The sequence below is a fragment of the Chinchilla lanigera genome, unplaced genomic scaffold, assembly GCF_000276665.1.
Source record: "Chinchilla lanigera isolate Chin_1 unplaced genomic scaffold, ChiLan1.0 scaffold00055, whole genome shotgun sequence".
Taxonomy (NCBI): Eukaryota; Metazoa; Chordata; class Mammalia; order Rodentia; family Chinchillidae; genus Chinchilla; species Chinchilla lanigera.
In genome coordinates this window covers 10,384,255-10,400,220 of record NW_004955456.1, presented here as the reverse complement: position 1 = coordinate 10,400,220, position 15,966 = coordinate 10,384,255, and the positions used below count along the sequence as shown (strand labels likewise).

General features: G+C 45.0%; 1 protein-coding gene and 1 long non-coding RNA gene across 7 annotated transcripts in view; one reads left to right on the top strand and one right to left on the bottom strand.

Annotated features, from left to right (window-relative positions):
- Auts2 (autism susceptibility candidate 2) overlaps nucleotides 1–15,966 on the top strand; it is a gene marked incomplete in the record, with an annotated part of 1,123,237 nt that overhangs the window by 1,017,541 nt on the left and 89,730 nt on the right.
- LOC106149883 lies at nucleotides 541–6,950 on the bottom strand. The gene is made up of 3 exons (XR_001236343.1): nucleotides 6,509–6,950; nucleotides 1,795–1,913; nucleotides 541–827 (listed from the first exon to the last, which is right to left on the bottom strand). It is a non-coding gene; the product is annotated as an uncharacterized LOC106149883 (long non-coding RNA).

The following is a 15,966-nucleotide window of genomic DNA, read 5'->3' as shown; positions in this document are numbered from 1 at the left end:
CCTTTGCATCCAGGGCATGGCCCATGGGGCCTCTTAGGGCAGTTCCTCTTGAGGTGGCCTGGCTTGCTAATAGATGCCATGGGCCTTCTGCTACAGACATGGTCCTGAGGTTTGGAAAATAGTATTATGTAATCAAGCCAGCTGTATGCGAGAGGATGGGGACCTGAACCAGGTGTGCCTCGCCCCAGAGCGCATGCTCCTCCCATCGAACCACGTGAGCCGGCACGCCTGGTGCCTGTTCCCTAAGCTCTGGAAGCAGGCAGCTTCCAAGTCCCCTGTGCGGGTGTCCCTGGGCCTGAGGGGAGCGGGGGAGGGGCACTTGAGAAGGGCATGTTCAGACACCGGTTAAAATAAGTGTCCTAGCCTCTTGTCTTGCCTTCATATTCACAAATGTTCATTTCTTTCTTTCTCTTTTTTTATTCTTCCTCGGGATGATGACTGACAGATTAATATATGTCTAACTACATGTCTCAGAAATCAAAAGGAAGGTGCTGTCAGAATCACTTGTCAGAAAATGAGATTAGGCGCACTTGTCATTTGCTGAGGATTGCAGTCTTTCAGAGATAAGGTTTCATTTAATGAGGGTAAAAAGCCTCCTTTAAAAAAAAAAAGGAGAGAGAGCAAGGGAGTGAGGGTGGGGTAGGAGAGGAGTGATGATTCTTTTTTCTGGTGTCAGCCAAGTGTTTTATCACCTAACGCGGTCCCCTGGCACCTGGTAGCCACTGATAATGGCCGCCTGGCCTCCTCCACCTCCTCCGCTGCTGAGCCACTTCAAAGGCTGCTTGCTACCTGCTTTTACCCCTCTTTGGAAGCCGATGCTCTTTTTCCTGTGGGAAGAGGGAGCTGAGCATGTACTCTAGATTTAAAAGCGGACTCAGGAAAGCATGCAGTGTAAAGGAAATGTATAGTCACATTCCCCACAAACTAGAAAGAAGCCACCATGGATTTCGGTGAGACGTGGAGCTTGTCTGACTAGTGAAGGGTGACTAATGAGGAACAGCGCTGGATCCCATTGCAACCAATTGTGTTTTGTTATGGAAAGTATTTATCAAGTTCTTTTGCATTTGTTGATTTCTTTTAAAAAGCGACACAGAAAGAGCTTCTGGCTTGTGACTTGATGTACCTCAGGCACCCCACGATTCAGATTGGCAATTTCTGTCCCATTATTGAGCTTCTTACTGCATATCAGCTGTAGTCTGTACTACAGAAATATTTCAAATTAATCTCCCCCCACCCAGTCATGGAAATTGCCTCCAAAATGAACAGCTTCGTTATGGAGAACGCACAGGATAAAGCAGAAAATCCACATTTAGGAAGTGTTTGTTTCAGCTCTCTACTGCAACACTTAGTGGTGTGAAACCTGAGGCCCTCTCTCCTGTTGCTGGATTTGGTGAATGAGGAATTTGGACAGCGGGTGTCAGGGCAGCTTGTCTGGGTGACTCAAGCGGCCGGGAGCTGGAATTACCCGGAGGCTCTTTGCTCCCACGTGGGCCACTGGGGCAAGGCCGACTCCAGGTGAGCCTAGCTGGGGCTGTCCACGGGGGCATTTCCACATGTCTTTTCCATGTGGCTTGGGCATTCCCAGAATGGCAGCTGGGTTCCAGAGGAGTTCTTAAGGGAAGCTTCCAGAAAGCAAGGTAGCAGCAGCCAGCCTTCTTCTGACGTAGCCTAGGCAAATCCCGGGGAGTCCCCTCTGCCATAGGATTGAGGTGCTCACAGCCCACCAGATTCAAGGGAAACCTGTGTGGAGCCACAGAGTGTGTGGAAGGATTTGCAGCCAGGTTTTTAAATTACCATAATGCCACAACGGGTTCCTTCTAGTGGTGCTTTCATTCATTTCCCATGGACAGACTGGTCCGTGAACCAGATGGCATTTGGGTTCCTTCCTCCTGACTCGGCAGCACAGGTTGGTCCTGTGAGAGAACAAGAGAGGGGGAGACGGTGAGTGCGTCACTGCATGGGCAGTTGGCTGTGTGCGGTGTCATATCCCCGCTCTCAGCTGCAAAGCTCCAAACTGACTCCCTGACTTCACCTAAATGTGTGCCTTTTCATGCCCCGCCAGTTCTACTCCATTCCACTTTTCAAAAGTACTCTGTATGTAGGGCCTCTATTTTCTTACCAGTTCAGTACTTACTTTTAATACATAATCTGATGTCACCCAATTCTCTGACAATTCTCTTGCTGCTCACCAGAGACCCTGCAAGTTGCCAAGCCACACGTCTTTTCTGAATCCTTATCCTGCAGTACTTGTAAAGCATTTGCCATTTTTTAGTTCTTTTCCTTTTAGTTCTCCCATCACACCCCTTTCTGTGGCTCCTTCCCTCAGCCACTGAAGGGGTAAGGCGAGGTTTTGATGAGGTTAAGAGGCGTACATGGCCAAATGCATGTCCAAATCTTGCATTGCCCCTGGGCTGTCCTCAGAGTGGAACCAGAAGGAGCCAGACATACAAGGAGCACTAATAGCAATAATAATAGATATGTTTATTGAGTACTTGCTATGTGCCAGGTGCTGTTCTCACTAATTTAAAATCCTCAGAGCTCTGAGATAGGTTCGTTATATTTTCCACTCTATAATGAGAACACAGGGACAGAAAATAGGGAAATACTACTTTTTTGGTCAGCTGAATATTAATATCCAGAGCAAACCTCTTTGAACTCTGTGCTGGAGCTAGTGAGTACCTTCAATTCCCCATGGAAGCAGACCCTTCTCTTCCCCCAGTTAGTATACATTTTATTATTAGTTGACCAGCAAGCCTAGAATGACTTCCAAGAGGCCCCAGATAAGCTTAGTCATCACCGTCCTGGAGGCAGGGAGAGATAAGCCAAGCATGTGCAGGACTTTGTTAGTACATGTGTGCGGTATTTCAGAGCATAGGAACCCTGTCATCTCGTAAATCAGCCCCAGTCCAAGTCTTAAATGCTAACCCCTCAGGTTAGCAATCCCAAGGAAAATGCTGGAAGGAAAGCTGAGAGAATTTGCCTTTCCCCCATACAAACACCAAGTTGTTAGAAAAGTGAATGGATACTATTCAAGGGTAATGAGAAGCAAGGAAAAGCGACGGGATGTTACCAGTTGAGGACCAAAAATGAAAGGTTGTGGGCATTACTAATACCATCTTTAATCTTTTCTATGAAGTTTGAGATTTTTCAAACTAAGAAGTTGGGAAAAACATTAACAGAGAGATAAACAGCACCAAAAGCCCAGGTCATCCTGAGAATAGGAATCAACAATAAATACACAGGAAAACGATCTGCAGCCAGGAATTTTCTGGTCTGTCAAAGGGGGAAGTGCCAAGAGAGAAGGAAAAAGGTACAATCTGAGACATATGGTGCTTCTTAGGGGGGTGCTCAGCCTGCTCAAGAGGCTAATTTAAGGCTAAATCTTATCCCTGGATCCGACAGCCCTTAATATGACCCAAACTTTCCATTACCAAATTCTGGGGATTTAAATCCTGATATTGTGTGCTTGAATCTGGAATCCGTCTCATCAGTTAAAGATCTATCCTATTGAGGCCACATGTGTCTGTACAATAAGCTCTTTTCAAGCCAAACTTTCATGTTCAAAAAAAAAAATCCTGAGAGGAAATACATGTGGTCCTCTCCCTTCAAGCCCAGTTCAGGCTATTTATTGTTTTATTTGATTGTCGAGAAGTCAGGAATGACTGAGTTGGTTCCCAATGTGGTCTGCACATTTCCTTGGCTAGGAATGGTCTATGAGGACAAAGCTCAGCTTAGAATTTAACAGTGTTCTGGTCTGTGTGGATTCAGGGAGGGTATGCGTATTTTTTTTCTTTCTTTCTGAAGTGCTTCCCTTGTGGTTTTCAGATTAAAGAGTGCTTGATGACACGTTTACCCTTTTGGTTTTGTTTTTAAAGCACAAAGCTGACAAATGTGTTTAATGGGGCTGCAGTACCAAATGACAGCAGCATGGAGCCCAAGAGACTCCCTTGTTCCTTGACTGTTGTGATGAGGAACTTGAACTGCACTCACCAGTTGGAAAGAGTAAATGCAAACCATTGCACGCCTCTGACACTTCTCTGATTTACTAGGAAATTCCAAGAGAGTTGGGCGGCAGGGCGGGGGCAGGGAGCGGGTAGAAAAGGTAAATTGAACATAATGCCCTTCCTAGAAATTGATCGCATAAACATCAAGCAAATGGAAAGGGGAAAATGTTATTTTTTTTAGCCCAGAGAACATTCTTTGTTTATAAATTAAGTGTTAGATCACAAAGTATCACGAGATCTCATGAGCTAGAGAGAGACCAGCCCAATTCAGGCATTTTAATGGTGAAGAAAAGGTGAAATAACGACTCACCAAAAATCACAACTAGGGATAGTGGACCTGTTCTAGAACCCAGGTCTCTTGACCTTCCTAATCCAGTCCGGTCCTCTTTGCAGCCCCTAATCTTCCTTGTGATGGGCTACGCTAGACCTGCAAATGGTTTCTAAAGTGTACCCGAGTTGGCTGCTAATGAGATCAGGTCAATTCTCTAATCGTCATATAGGTCAGTTATTTGTAGTCGTTTTCCTAGCCTCGTGTTGTACCCTGAAACTCAGCCAGTCATTTCACAAATGCATGTTGTCAGCTGTAAGTGAGCACTGGTAACTGAGAGAAAATCCATCTCCACCAGTGCTAATGGAAAAACAACTCGAAGCACACTGTCTAGTGGAATATTGTTTGCAGCTTGATCTTTGTATATGACGGACAACATCGTAAATTAAAATAAAAGCTACCAGCCAACTACTGTATTTTTACCAACCTTTTTTCTTCCCCAAGAAAATGCATTGCCAGGGAAATAAATAGCATTCTTTACCAGCAGCACAAAGAGAAGTCTTGTTAGTTATAGGCGAGTGGCTATTTGAAAGCCTGGCTACAATTTTCCTGTTTTACTAACACTTTTAATTAAATCCATCAACTCCCTCTAAGATTCTGTGTAAATACCAGATGCTCCATATATTTTTTGTCTCCTGGAGAATATGAAAAGTTGTACATTAACAGTAGAGGAACTTCAAAGGAGGCACAAAACCCGGGTGAAAGCAAGGGGAGTTCTGATTTCCTGTGAGTTTCTTGAAATTCACAAGGGCAAGGGCAGCCTCCATACTCAAACTGCACAGGCCCCGCCCCATCTCTCGCCTGAGTGGTTGATGTTAACTTAACATCAGCGCCCTAGTTCGGGAGCAGATGGCCCGAGTGGGGCATGGTGGGTGGGAGAATCAGGCAGGCCCTGCAGGAGGCGTTCAAGAAGGGGAGGAGAAGGCTATGCCTCCCTGTGGGGCTGCAGCCTGCTTTTCATGTGCTATTGAGGCCGCCCCCACCAGCTGTCACTTGGGTTCATTCTGTCCATTATTTGGGGAAGCAGAAGAGGAGGTTTGGGATGGCCCCGAGTAGATCCATCCTTGCTACTGGGAGCGAGAAAATCCTCTTCCGGCACTTGTACTACTCAGGGGGATCAGCTACCCATTATCAACTGTTTGTCCTTCCCTATACAATAAGTATAACTTTTTGTCCCAGAGGGGATGATATTTCAGCAGTAGGCAAAGCGGCCCCCTTTGCTTTGATAGAATTAAATGTAGTTGCTTAGGGCTAGGAGAAAACTGAGGAAGTGTTAAGTGAATCAACGTACCTGCTGGTACTTCAATTTTAGTGTATCCCAGGGTGGGTATCTTGGCATTTGTAACAAAATCTGGGAAAGGGTGCTCTCCCTCCTCTCATCGATGTAGTCTGAACAAATTCACCTCAGTCCCCTTCTTCTTCTTCTCCCTCTCCTCCTCCTCTCCCGTCCCCCTCCCCTCCCCCTCCCCTCCCTCTCCCTTCCCCCTCCTCCTTCTCCTTCTCCCTCTCCTGCTCCTCTTCCTCCCTCCTCCTTCTTCTTCTTTTTCCTGAACTTACTTTAAAACATTTAGCACTCCTCAGTTTCCATGTGGGAGGGGCCATCCCATCCCTGCTTACTTGCACACTCTGTCCTTGGCTTTGGGGCTTTCCCACACTAGTCTTGGTAGGCAGGTTGCCACATAGTTCCCAGAGATACATTCCTCTGGTAACTAAAGGGTTAGGACTTTAGGTCGGACTCTAAGATTATCCAGAACCTGTGATAAGGTGTGGAAGGAAGTGAAGAATAGAAGGACAGAGCCCCTGGCCTGTGCCACCTCAGCTACTTTCAGTTTCTATTTGAAACTGAAATCACAGAAGAGCTGTCAGATGGCAGCTGTGCATTTGGTGGAAATGAGAATTCCAGATTTTATGCTAATTCGGTTTCAGGTTCCTTTGAACCTGCAGTTTATGGGGCCGCGCTTAAAACTGCAATCTGTTTTGGATAAAAGAAGGGATTACCAAAGACTTTTTAGTTTTGCAAATATTTCCAGCCTCCGAAAGAAAAGGGGGAGGCCATATTTATTCTTTCATTAATATTGTTACGTTGTTTCCTTTACTTTGTCAAATACAAAAACTTTCTCTTATTTCAGCAAAGATTTTTATTTCAGCTGGGGAAATGTTAAGTGAATCAACCTACCTTACTGCAGGATTTTTTTTTGTTGCTGCAGCTGTTACTGGTCTTTCCTTTAGTGCTGCTTTCTGCACCTTTCCCTTGGAAAGGCGGGAATGCCACGCGGCCCGGATGCGTCTCACCTTCCTGGCTTGTGCTCACCTTCCTCCCCGTGTCTCAATGTTGCTGACCCAGATGGTTCCTTCAGTTTGGACTGCTATGTAGCAAACCACAGATGTAATATTAATTGTGTATTCACAGCATTACAGTATGGACTGAGCTATGCAGAGACAGCTCCTCCTTATTCCACAAGGCTTAGAGGTGACCTCAGCTGGAGCCAAAGAAGCCACACCCAAGATGGCTTCTATGTGTAGAGCATCAGCTGGGAATTCAGCGAGGTCTTTGGTCCTGAGGCCTGTTTTCCTCTGTTGAGCTGCTTGGGTTTCTGTACAACATGGATTCCAAGTATGAGGAAACAGAAGTTGCCAGGTGTTCTTATTACCTGAGCTTTGAGGTTCTAGAACACCACTTCCTCTGTATTCTGTTGGTCAGAATTCACAAATCCAGCTCCGATGCCAGTGCATAGGTGCCGCTTCTCCTAGGAAAACGCCATGTACATTCAGAATTATCTAAGGTTGTATTTAGAGACGAGCAACCATAATGGTGGATGTATTTTATTTGCTATCATTTTCGAGTGAATTTACCTGTTTCCAGTTCTTAGCTTTGTAGGTTCCTGTATTGTATGAAATCCAAAACTGGTGGCAATGACTTTACAGTTTAGTATATGCCTTTATTCACTTCTGTTTTAGTTGGCAGAGAACTGGTTTCTTGTTAATTAATTTGTTGGTCTGACCAGTTTATTGATGCTGTCTTCTACATTTAAAGGCATGAGAGCATTGTACCAGATGCTAAGGGGCATGGCGGTGGTAGAGGTGCTCGTGTGTGTGTGTGTGTGTGTGTGTGTGTGTGTGTGTGTGTGTGTGTATGATCACATCATAGTCCTGGCCCTCAAGTGACTGAATCTACCCACTATCCTCCAAAGCAGTGTCTTGTCCCCACTAAGGAAATGTATGCCTCTAAAGGAATGGCAGTGTGTAGGGGTGACATAGGCACATGTCCTATATTATCAAACATTCAAGAAAAGCTGTAGTTTGAAGCAGAAGAAGAAATTTCTCGTCTAATTAATTTACAGCCATCATCAGCTAAGGGAGTTATCCAGGGCCAGAGAGGAGCTGGGAGGTCTCTGTAGGCACACAGGGTTCCCCTGACCTACATAACAGTGTCTATGAGCACAATACCTGGCACTGGTCTAGCAGCTGATGATTTGCAAAGTATGCTTCTTTAAGCCATGAAGCCATGGAGATGGAGGCCATATTAGAGGCCAGGGAGATGGAGGCCATATTAGAGTTTCCTGTTCCATTTTAATAGCATGGAAGAGACAGGAGAAAAATGAATGCCTGAACAAGAGTGAAAACTCAGAAATATTGTTTAATATATGATTCACCGAACTAGTAGAAGCATATGTGTTTTGTTTTTGTTTTTGTTTTTATTTTTGTTTTTGTTTTTGTTTTTTGCCCAGTAAGAACTCTAGAAAATGAATATTTAGGTCATCAAAATATTTGATAATGAGGCTTCAGTTTTCAAATGAAAACCTTATTAGACAGATGTATATTAGAATAGACACAGGAGCAGAATTTGCAGTACCCTAAAGATTATTGGTACTTTTGAGTAACGTGTCTGGAAAAAGATAGTAAAACCTGTGAGAGAAGCTTGTGTAGCAAAAGGTGGACCAAAGTGCAGTTGGTGGTCATTCCTAGGATGTCAGTACTCTTTCAAACTGTAGCACTTGTGAGGGCAGGCTGCTCAGATAACCCGGTGGTGTTCACACGGCATAAAGACAACACTCAGATCTTGAAACCTGTCTAGACGTTAGACATCAGAACAAGTTTGGCCAAGGAGTGATACACCAAGGCTTACCCAACAGTGGAGATGGCAGAGTTGAGTTTTAATGAAAAAGGTGCTGGGCATACTTGGTAGAATCATGCTGTAAATGAGTTCTCCATGACGAAGGCTTTGTATCAATCCCTTTGTTGGAAATAAGAATACAGCGATAGTTGCCTCACAATATGTGCCTCACAAGATTCACATAGGGCAAATGACATCATAATTGTACATATTTGGCGGAAAGATATGTAACTGTAGGCACATATGGCAGAATTTTTATCCAAGGCTGAGTTTTAGAATCACTAAATGGTACTATCACAGATAATGTATGGCACATGCCCTTCTTGTGGTCTAGATTTCACTGGTTTGCTGGTTGGTTTTCCCTGTCTTCTCTTTCAAGGCACTGAATCAATAATTAGGATCCTATTTTAAGTTTGACCCAGCCCTAGAATAGCAAGTTTTTCCCTGAGATTAACCAAAGCTACAAATTTTGTTAATCTCAGCGTTCTCAATTTAGATACACATAAATTGGTTTTCCTCCTTGAAAAACTTAACTGAAGATATAACAATATATGGCATGGCCTAGGTGCTCAGATAAGGTGATATCTCTTTCAATATTTATATGTTATTCAATAATATCTTTCTTCCCTGAATTGTTAAAGTTTTTTCTTCAATCCAAAGCAGGCGAAATGCCGGATTACAATTAAACATAATTTTCAAAGAACTATAAACCACAAGCAGTTGACCAGTACGCTCAAATATTCCACTGCAGGGGTTTCTAATGTCGCCACCTGGTGCATCTGTTGGAACATACTTACATCCTACGAGCAACTGCAGGGTTATTGCAGCCAACTCTCCCAAAAGCCATGCCATGCCTGGGAGGGGTGCTGCCAGCTACTGCTTCCCTAGTCTGCCCCAGGCCCAGCTCCATCTCGCCTGACTCACCCGCCTCTTCTTTGTGGTGAGCACCTCCCGGGGACCCTCGGTCGGTCAGCAGGCCTCACAGTCATCCAGCAGAGAGGACAGGGAGGCCACCTTTCTCACACTGCCACACAGGCTCTTTTTGCCCTCCCTAAAGAGTGAGTGTGTGACGAGCTCCATTTATAAAGCTAAGAGGGGTTGCTCTTCCTGCGTGTAACCTCTGCTCCTGGGAAACCTGTAGCGGCTGATGAAGATAGAGGATTGTTGCAAGAGCCAGGTGTATATTAACTTATTTAACCTACACAAGAGTTGCAACCACGTAGGTACTACATTACCCTATTTTACAGATAAAGAAACTGAGGTCTAGAGACAGGAAATTATCTACCTGTCCACCACCACTGAACTAGTATGCGGGAGTGGAAGATCACTAGGATCTGAAGCCACTGGTTCTTTCATTAGTGGCTGAACATTTAACCACTAGTAGACGACCTCTCAGTTGTCCCCCAGACATGGAAATAGTTGGCACCAGTTTAACGACCCTTCACATCAGGTGCATAAAAAGCAGAACAAAAAATTCTTTATTGAGTGGGTTGCTGTGTGTTGAGCATTGTCCTGTGCATCACACTGAGTGGTACTTACTTTAATGCTCGTACAATACCTGTACTATGAGAGTTACAAGCTGTTACTAACTCCATCTTTTGGGTGAGATGAGGCTTTCCAAAGTTATGTAACTACTCAAAAGATCAACCAGCTACCTATTCAGTAGAGTCCGGGTTCAAACATATATTCTGCTAACTTCACTCTCCTAACCATCGGCCAGAACCCATGAGTTTTAAAATCTAATAATCTTGCTCAAGAATTAGATGCTGAGCTACTGTAGAGAAAGGTAACCTAAGAAAATACCTCACCCAAAGTGTGTTCTTTTTAATTTAATACATCACTTGCCTCAATTTATCACCTTCAGTGACCTGTGTACACATTTCGTGTACACTGGGCCATCCTTTAGCCCATTCAGACATTTTACACACATTGTCCATTTTAATTTCCAATTACCTTTCCTCCCCCACTCTGTCCCCATTTCCATGTGGAGTAAGAGGAACCAGGTAGGCGTTAAAGAGGAGCGGGGTGAATACCTGGCTTCACTGGAGTCCACGTAGAAGCGTGAACGCAATATCAATGACTTGTGAACCAAAAGTCACACACAACCCTCAGCACCGCAGGCTGTGATAGAGGAGGGAACGAAGTACAGGTGAACCCGGAAAGGCATGACCAGGGGGAGCAGAGAGGCCTCATACTTCATATCGTACGCACTTCTGTAAAAAACCAGCTGAGATACCCATAACCAGTTGGACGACACAAGTAGATACTGAAATCATTTCTATTTTTCACTCCCTTTCTTTCTGGGGTTGTCAGATTTTGAATGTTAATATTTTAATGTAGATTTGGTGGTTAAGTAAGATATATTTTATGTTTTCTTTCTTATGCTTTCCCCCCCTTTGTAGTTTATAGTATACTCCGAAGTTTGAAAGTAAAATTCTTTTTCTTGACTTCTACACTTGGAAAATATTTATTCCCCCCTGCGTCTCAGTAGTATGCATCATAAACCAGCTCGGTTCAGCTTATTTACTTCCCTCTTGTTGCGGGCCTGTGATCAATGGTAGCTACACAGGCATATAATAGTAGAGGCTTTTGCTTTACAACATAAGAACATGAGCTATGGCAGCCTCCTTCCAGAGTGATAAGGAATGAAGCTTCCATTTTAAAAATCACCCTTTCAGAAGGGATGGGGATTTGGGGCCACCTGTAAGTGACTAGGCATGCATTACTGAAGCAGGAATTCCAGGTCCATAGTTTAGAAGGAATTGGTCTACACTAGAGAAATACCCAGGACCCAGGAAGAATTTTAATCCCACGGGCTGAATGGATGGAATGCCGGGAGCTGGCAGAAGCAAGAAGCAGGACAGCCTTACCCGGAGGGACATTCCTACTTCTGGGTGGAGGGCAGCCTGTTGATTCCAGTTGCCCACCCTGCAGCTCTTGGTTGCCCACCATGAGTAGGAGCAGTGAGCATCTCCGATAAAGTGCATGCCCTTCTGGGCTTCTTGGCAGTTGTCTTACGCCCTGCATCTCCCCTCCACCTTGCCAGTTACACGCAAACTGGAGGCTTTACTAGCATGTGGGGAAGTCTCAGCTCCCTGTTCATTCTGTCTTGTGCATCCACTGAGTTGGGCCTCTGACTGCTGTGCTGGGCACAATGTGTGTGAGCAGATTTTAAGACCAGAATTCTATCTGCCAGAAAGTGGGGAGATTCAGAAAGAGGCCACGGCACAGCAATACACTAAGATTACACCCTCACTGATCGATAGTAAGTGCTGGACCCTAACTCTAGATACCTATCTGTTACACACACTGCTGCTGCTATGGTTGTGGCGTGAATCAAGGCCGGCGAGGCATCGTTCTCATTCTGTCAAATTTAAAACCAAACTGAGGTGGTGGTTAGTCCACATGAAGAAAAAAGGAAAAAACAAAACATGCCTCTGTACCAGTAAGAAACCATTTTTATAGTTGTAGACAAAATAAAAGGCAGGCCTTGTGAAACTGGAAATTATAATTTAACATGTCAATGTGATATAACTGGGATGCCTGCTAATCTGTGCTTAAGAAATTGAAGCCTCACTGTGAGGAAGTTGATCATATCCTGAGGTCTGGCAAGCTCTGACAGCATTGTGCTTGATTTAGGATCAGGATTTATAATCAATCCATTGGGAAGATCCACATCAGCGCCATCCCTCCAGCCTTATTATGGGACTCAGGCTATCCAATGCCCAGGTTCTGACCCCGTACAGAGAGGGTGTTTTGCACTTCTGCCTGTGTAAACACATCACTGTCTAATAGAGGTGATACAGGCTTTGAGAGAACCTTTATCATTTTTTATATTCATGCAGTTATTTTCTTTCTCCTTTTTGTTTGTTTTGTTTTGGAGGGGGATCGGGTCTCATTATATATTTTCATTCTGGCCTTAAAGTAACTTTGTACCATAGCTGGTCTTGGACTGGTGGCAGTTCTCCTACCTTAGCCTCCCAAGTGCTGGAATCACAGGCGTGTACCACCACACCTGGCAATTTCCATCCTTATTGTGGTCATCCCCATTGGGACAGTCCAGTAGAGGGCATGGCTATAGACATTGCAGCCTTACCAAAATATGCATATGCATTCACATGTGTGTGTGTGTGCATAGGTGTGTATGTGTCCATCCACAGTAATCAAAAGCAGGTCATCCTGAATCGCAGTAACCACTACCTACACCTGTATCCCACATACTGTTAGGCATAATTGCTGACAATGGTCCTGTGAGGATAGGTACTGTCATAATCTCCTTCTACAGATGAGGAAACTGAGACACAGAAAGTGAAAAGATTTGCCAGGTCTTTGGGCTCAGAAGTGACAGGGCATGATGTCAAACAGATGTTCATTCCAGAGTTCCAGCTCGTAACCTCTACCTGAAGAACAATTGGAAACAGGTTTTTCAGAGCTTGAAGAGCTTCAGAATTTAAAGAGTTGAGTCTCCTGGAGTCCCAGAAATAAGCCACATGAGGTGACATCTTTCCCAAGGCTAACGAGCAAACAAACTTAGATGTCATCACTCCCTTTCAGTGCTTCTGAAAAGTCAAATTACTCCATAATTTAGAATGAAAGGCTTGAAGAGATTTCTGTAGACTTTCCCTTCCTTTAACCCACTGTAGAAACCATCCAGCATGTACTCTGTGGGTTGCTGGGAGTTCATTATATCTCTGAATGGGTACACAAATTAATGAACTTTTTCTGTATAAAATGCTCAACAGGAGGCCAGAATTTTTTAATTGGGTTTCAATGTTTATAAGATATTTCAATCATATTGATCCCCCTTACTGTCCTCCCTAGGTTAGAATTTTTAAGGAATATTTTCCCAAAATATATGTAGTGTAAATCTGGTCATTTGTGATACAAATTACATAGCACTTCACAATTCAAGCTGTTCAATCTTGCCATTTTGACTGATTTAGAACTTCTATTACTTTTAATATCTAGCACATCTTTATCTTCAGGAAGATAGTCTATATTTTAATTTAGATACTCTATATTTTAATTATTTTAATCTTAAGATGACTCTATTTTAATTTAGCTTTAAAATTCTTTCAGTGGATTCATCACAAACTTGGCTAGATCTTTGCCCACGTATGAAATGCTTGTGAAGTAATAAATCCAGCACTGAGAAGACCATTGAGCCTGCATTCTTGCTATCTTCTTGTTGCAGTCCCCACTTTCTGGACTTGCTCTCCTTAGATCTGGTTCAAAGGCTGAAGGTGAATTTCACAAGCCATACGTGTTTACTATATTAAATCACTGACCGTACAGAAATGATGGTGTCTAGCCTTTGACTTGTAATCAGTGTATCTCAGAGGTAGGACACTCACCTAGCATGTTGTGAAGCCCTGGGTTCAATCCCCAGTAACACACACACACACACACACACACACACACACACACACACACACATGTCTGATTCTTGAAAGTCAAGTCCCTGACCAGGATTCATTCATCCAGTAAGTAGATTCTCCAGATTTTCTCTTTCATCCTTTTTGCTACTTCTGATGCTGTAATGCACCTGTCCCCCTACCATTTTGACATTAATCCATGCCTTCCAGAAAGCAGGGGAAACAGAGCAATCTGGGACCCAGTGAGAATGGACTTGACTCCTGTCTCAGGAGAGAGATTGAGACATGGCACAAAGTGGGTAGAGGTGGATTGGGAGAGGGTGAGCAGGACTGAACGTGCCAGCTGCATTCTATTGATTCTCGGGAGGCTTGGCTATCCGAGTTTCCTGGTTCCTCCCGAGTACAATAATCAGGACAGGAACACATGCAGATCTGGACCAGGCTGTCATCTGAGGCCTAATCCTTTGTAGTCTTTGATAACATGGTGGGCGTCAGCAATGCTGACTGATACAAGCAGCCTAGAGGACCAGTTGGTCACTCAAGCCCCCTGTACATTTATGTATCTCAGTTTATCCTGTAAGGGACCTAGCCAGAGCTCAGACAATTTCTCCCTGTAATACTGATCTTATTAGAGCCATCCATTTTGATGGCTCCAAAAGAAACAACATTTTAATGTCTTTTCTTGAAAATGTTATGTTTGCCTCTGAGCTATCCTGGTATTACAGAAACAGCTTCAGAATGAATGCCCCCTAGCTTGAGGGGTTAAGCTGGTTTTGGGGACACCTCTTAAGCACAGGGAAAACTCTGTCTCCAAAGTTATACCTCCGGAGGTGCCTTTTCTTCTGCTTCTCTGGGGTAGAGAAAAGTCCTTCTTAGCTATTGTAGGAAAACATATAATACTTTATGGTGCCACCAGTTTGGGAAGGGATGAGGCTAGAGAGAGAAAGCCATTTATTCCCAAAATTCATTTTATCAAAGGGATGAGGGCTTGAGAGGTTTTGCAAGAGTGCCATGAAAGCCAACAGTTAGTGGATATACAACTTCAAAGAGGTGAGGAATGGACATCATTCCTTGAACGCAGATGTGTCATTTCTATGTGGAGTACAGCTCTCCCACCCAAGCCTGCTCCTCTCTCCTCTCCCCCAGCCGGGCGCCAGGTAACAGTGGCATAGCAAGGAACTCAGGAGCTGCAGGCTGCTTTCCAGCCCCTCCTGGTGTGCCCCCTCTCTTCTGGGTCCCTCCGGGTCATACTCTGTGTCTTGCCTGTACTGGAGAAATTGCAACAGCTTTTCCTGTGCACCAGGAGAGACTCCCTAACCCCAAACTGCAGGTGTGGAATTAAAACCTCAGACCTTCTCAGCCAGTTTCCTCACCTCCCGCATTGCCTGGTGCCTTCTCTGAGCCACTGTAGTTATAGTGAGTGAGGAGGCCAGGGTTCCTCAGCCGGGGCCCAGCAGCCCACCAGAGGGGCAGCTGGTGTGTTCCAGGTGAGTGGGCACTGAGAGGGTGGCAGAGGGCCGGGTCTGTGGGCACTGGTCTTCTCGCACTGAGCTGGGCTCGGAGGACACAGTGATAATAGATGACACTGTTACTGCCCATAGAGTGCAGCTTTGGCATTACTTTTATTCTGCGTGTTTGATGGTTGCCAAGGGAACCAGCAGGCTCCTATTTTGTGGATCTGAGGTGTACAGATGTCCGATGATTTGAGGACTTGGGAGGAGGGGAGGATTTGTAAATGGCCAGTGTTATTCATGAAAACTGTTCATTCTCTGGCGTGGCGGGATAGGTTAGATTAAAACCTTTCAGTTCTAATTCGTGGACTCTAGTCCCCCCGCCCCCCCCATGTTCCACAATACAATTATTATTTTGTATGGAGGACCTACTACGTGCCAGACCTGTTACCTGCGATTTCCCATTGCGCCCCCATTACCGCCCACAGAAGCTGCCCTTTACAGGCGGCCGGCCTAGTCGCATGCAACCTCAGGCTGCCGGCCTCGTGGCCTTTCCCTGCCGCGGCACAATCCTGGAAGCGGCGTCCGTGGAGAGGGCGCGGAGCTTCGCAGCTCCCGCCGCGCCCGCCCGCAGGGGACGCAGCCACGGGGACCCAGGGTCTGGGCCGCGGGGGGCAGCAACAGCTGTCGGCGT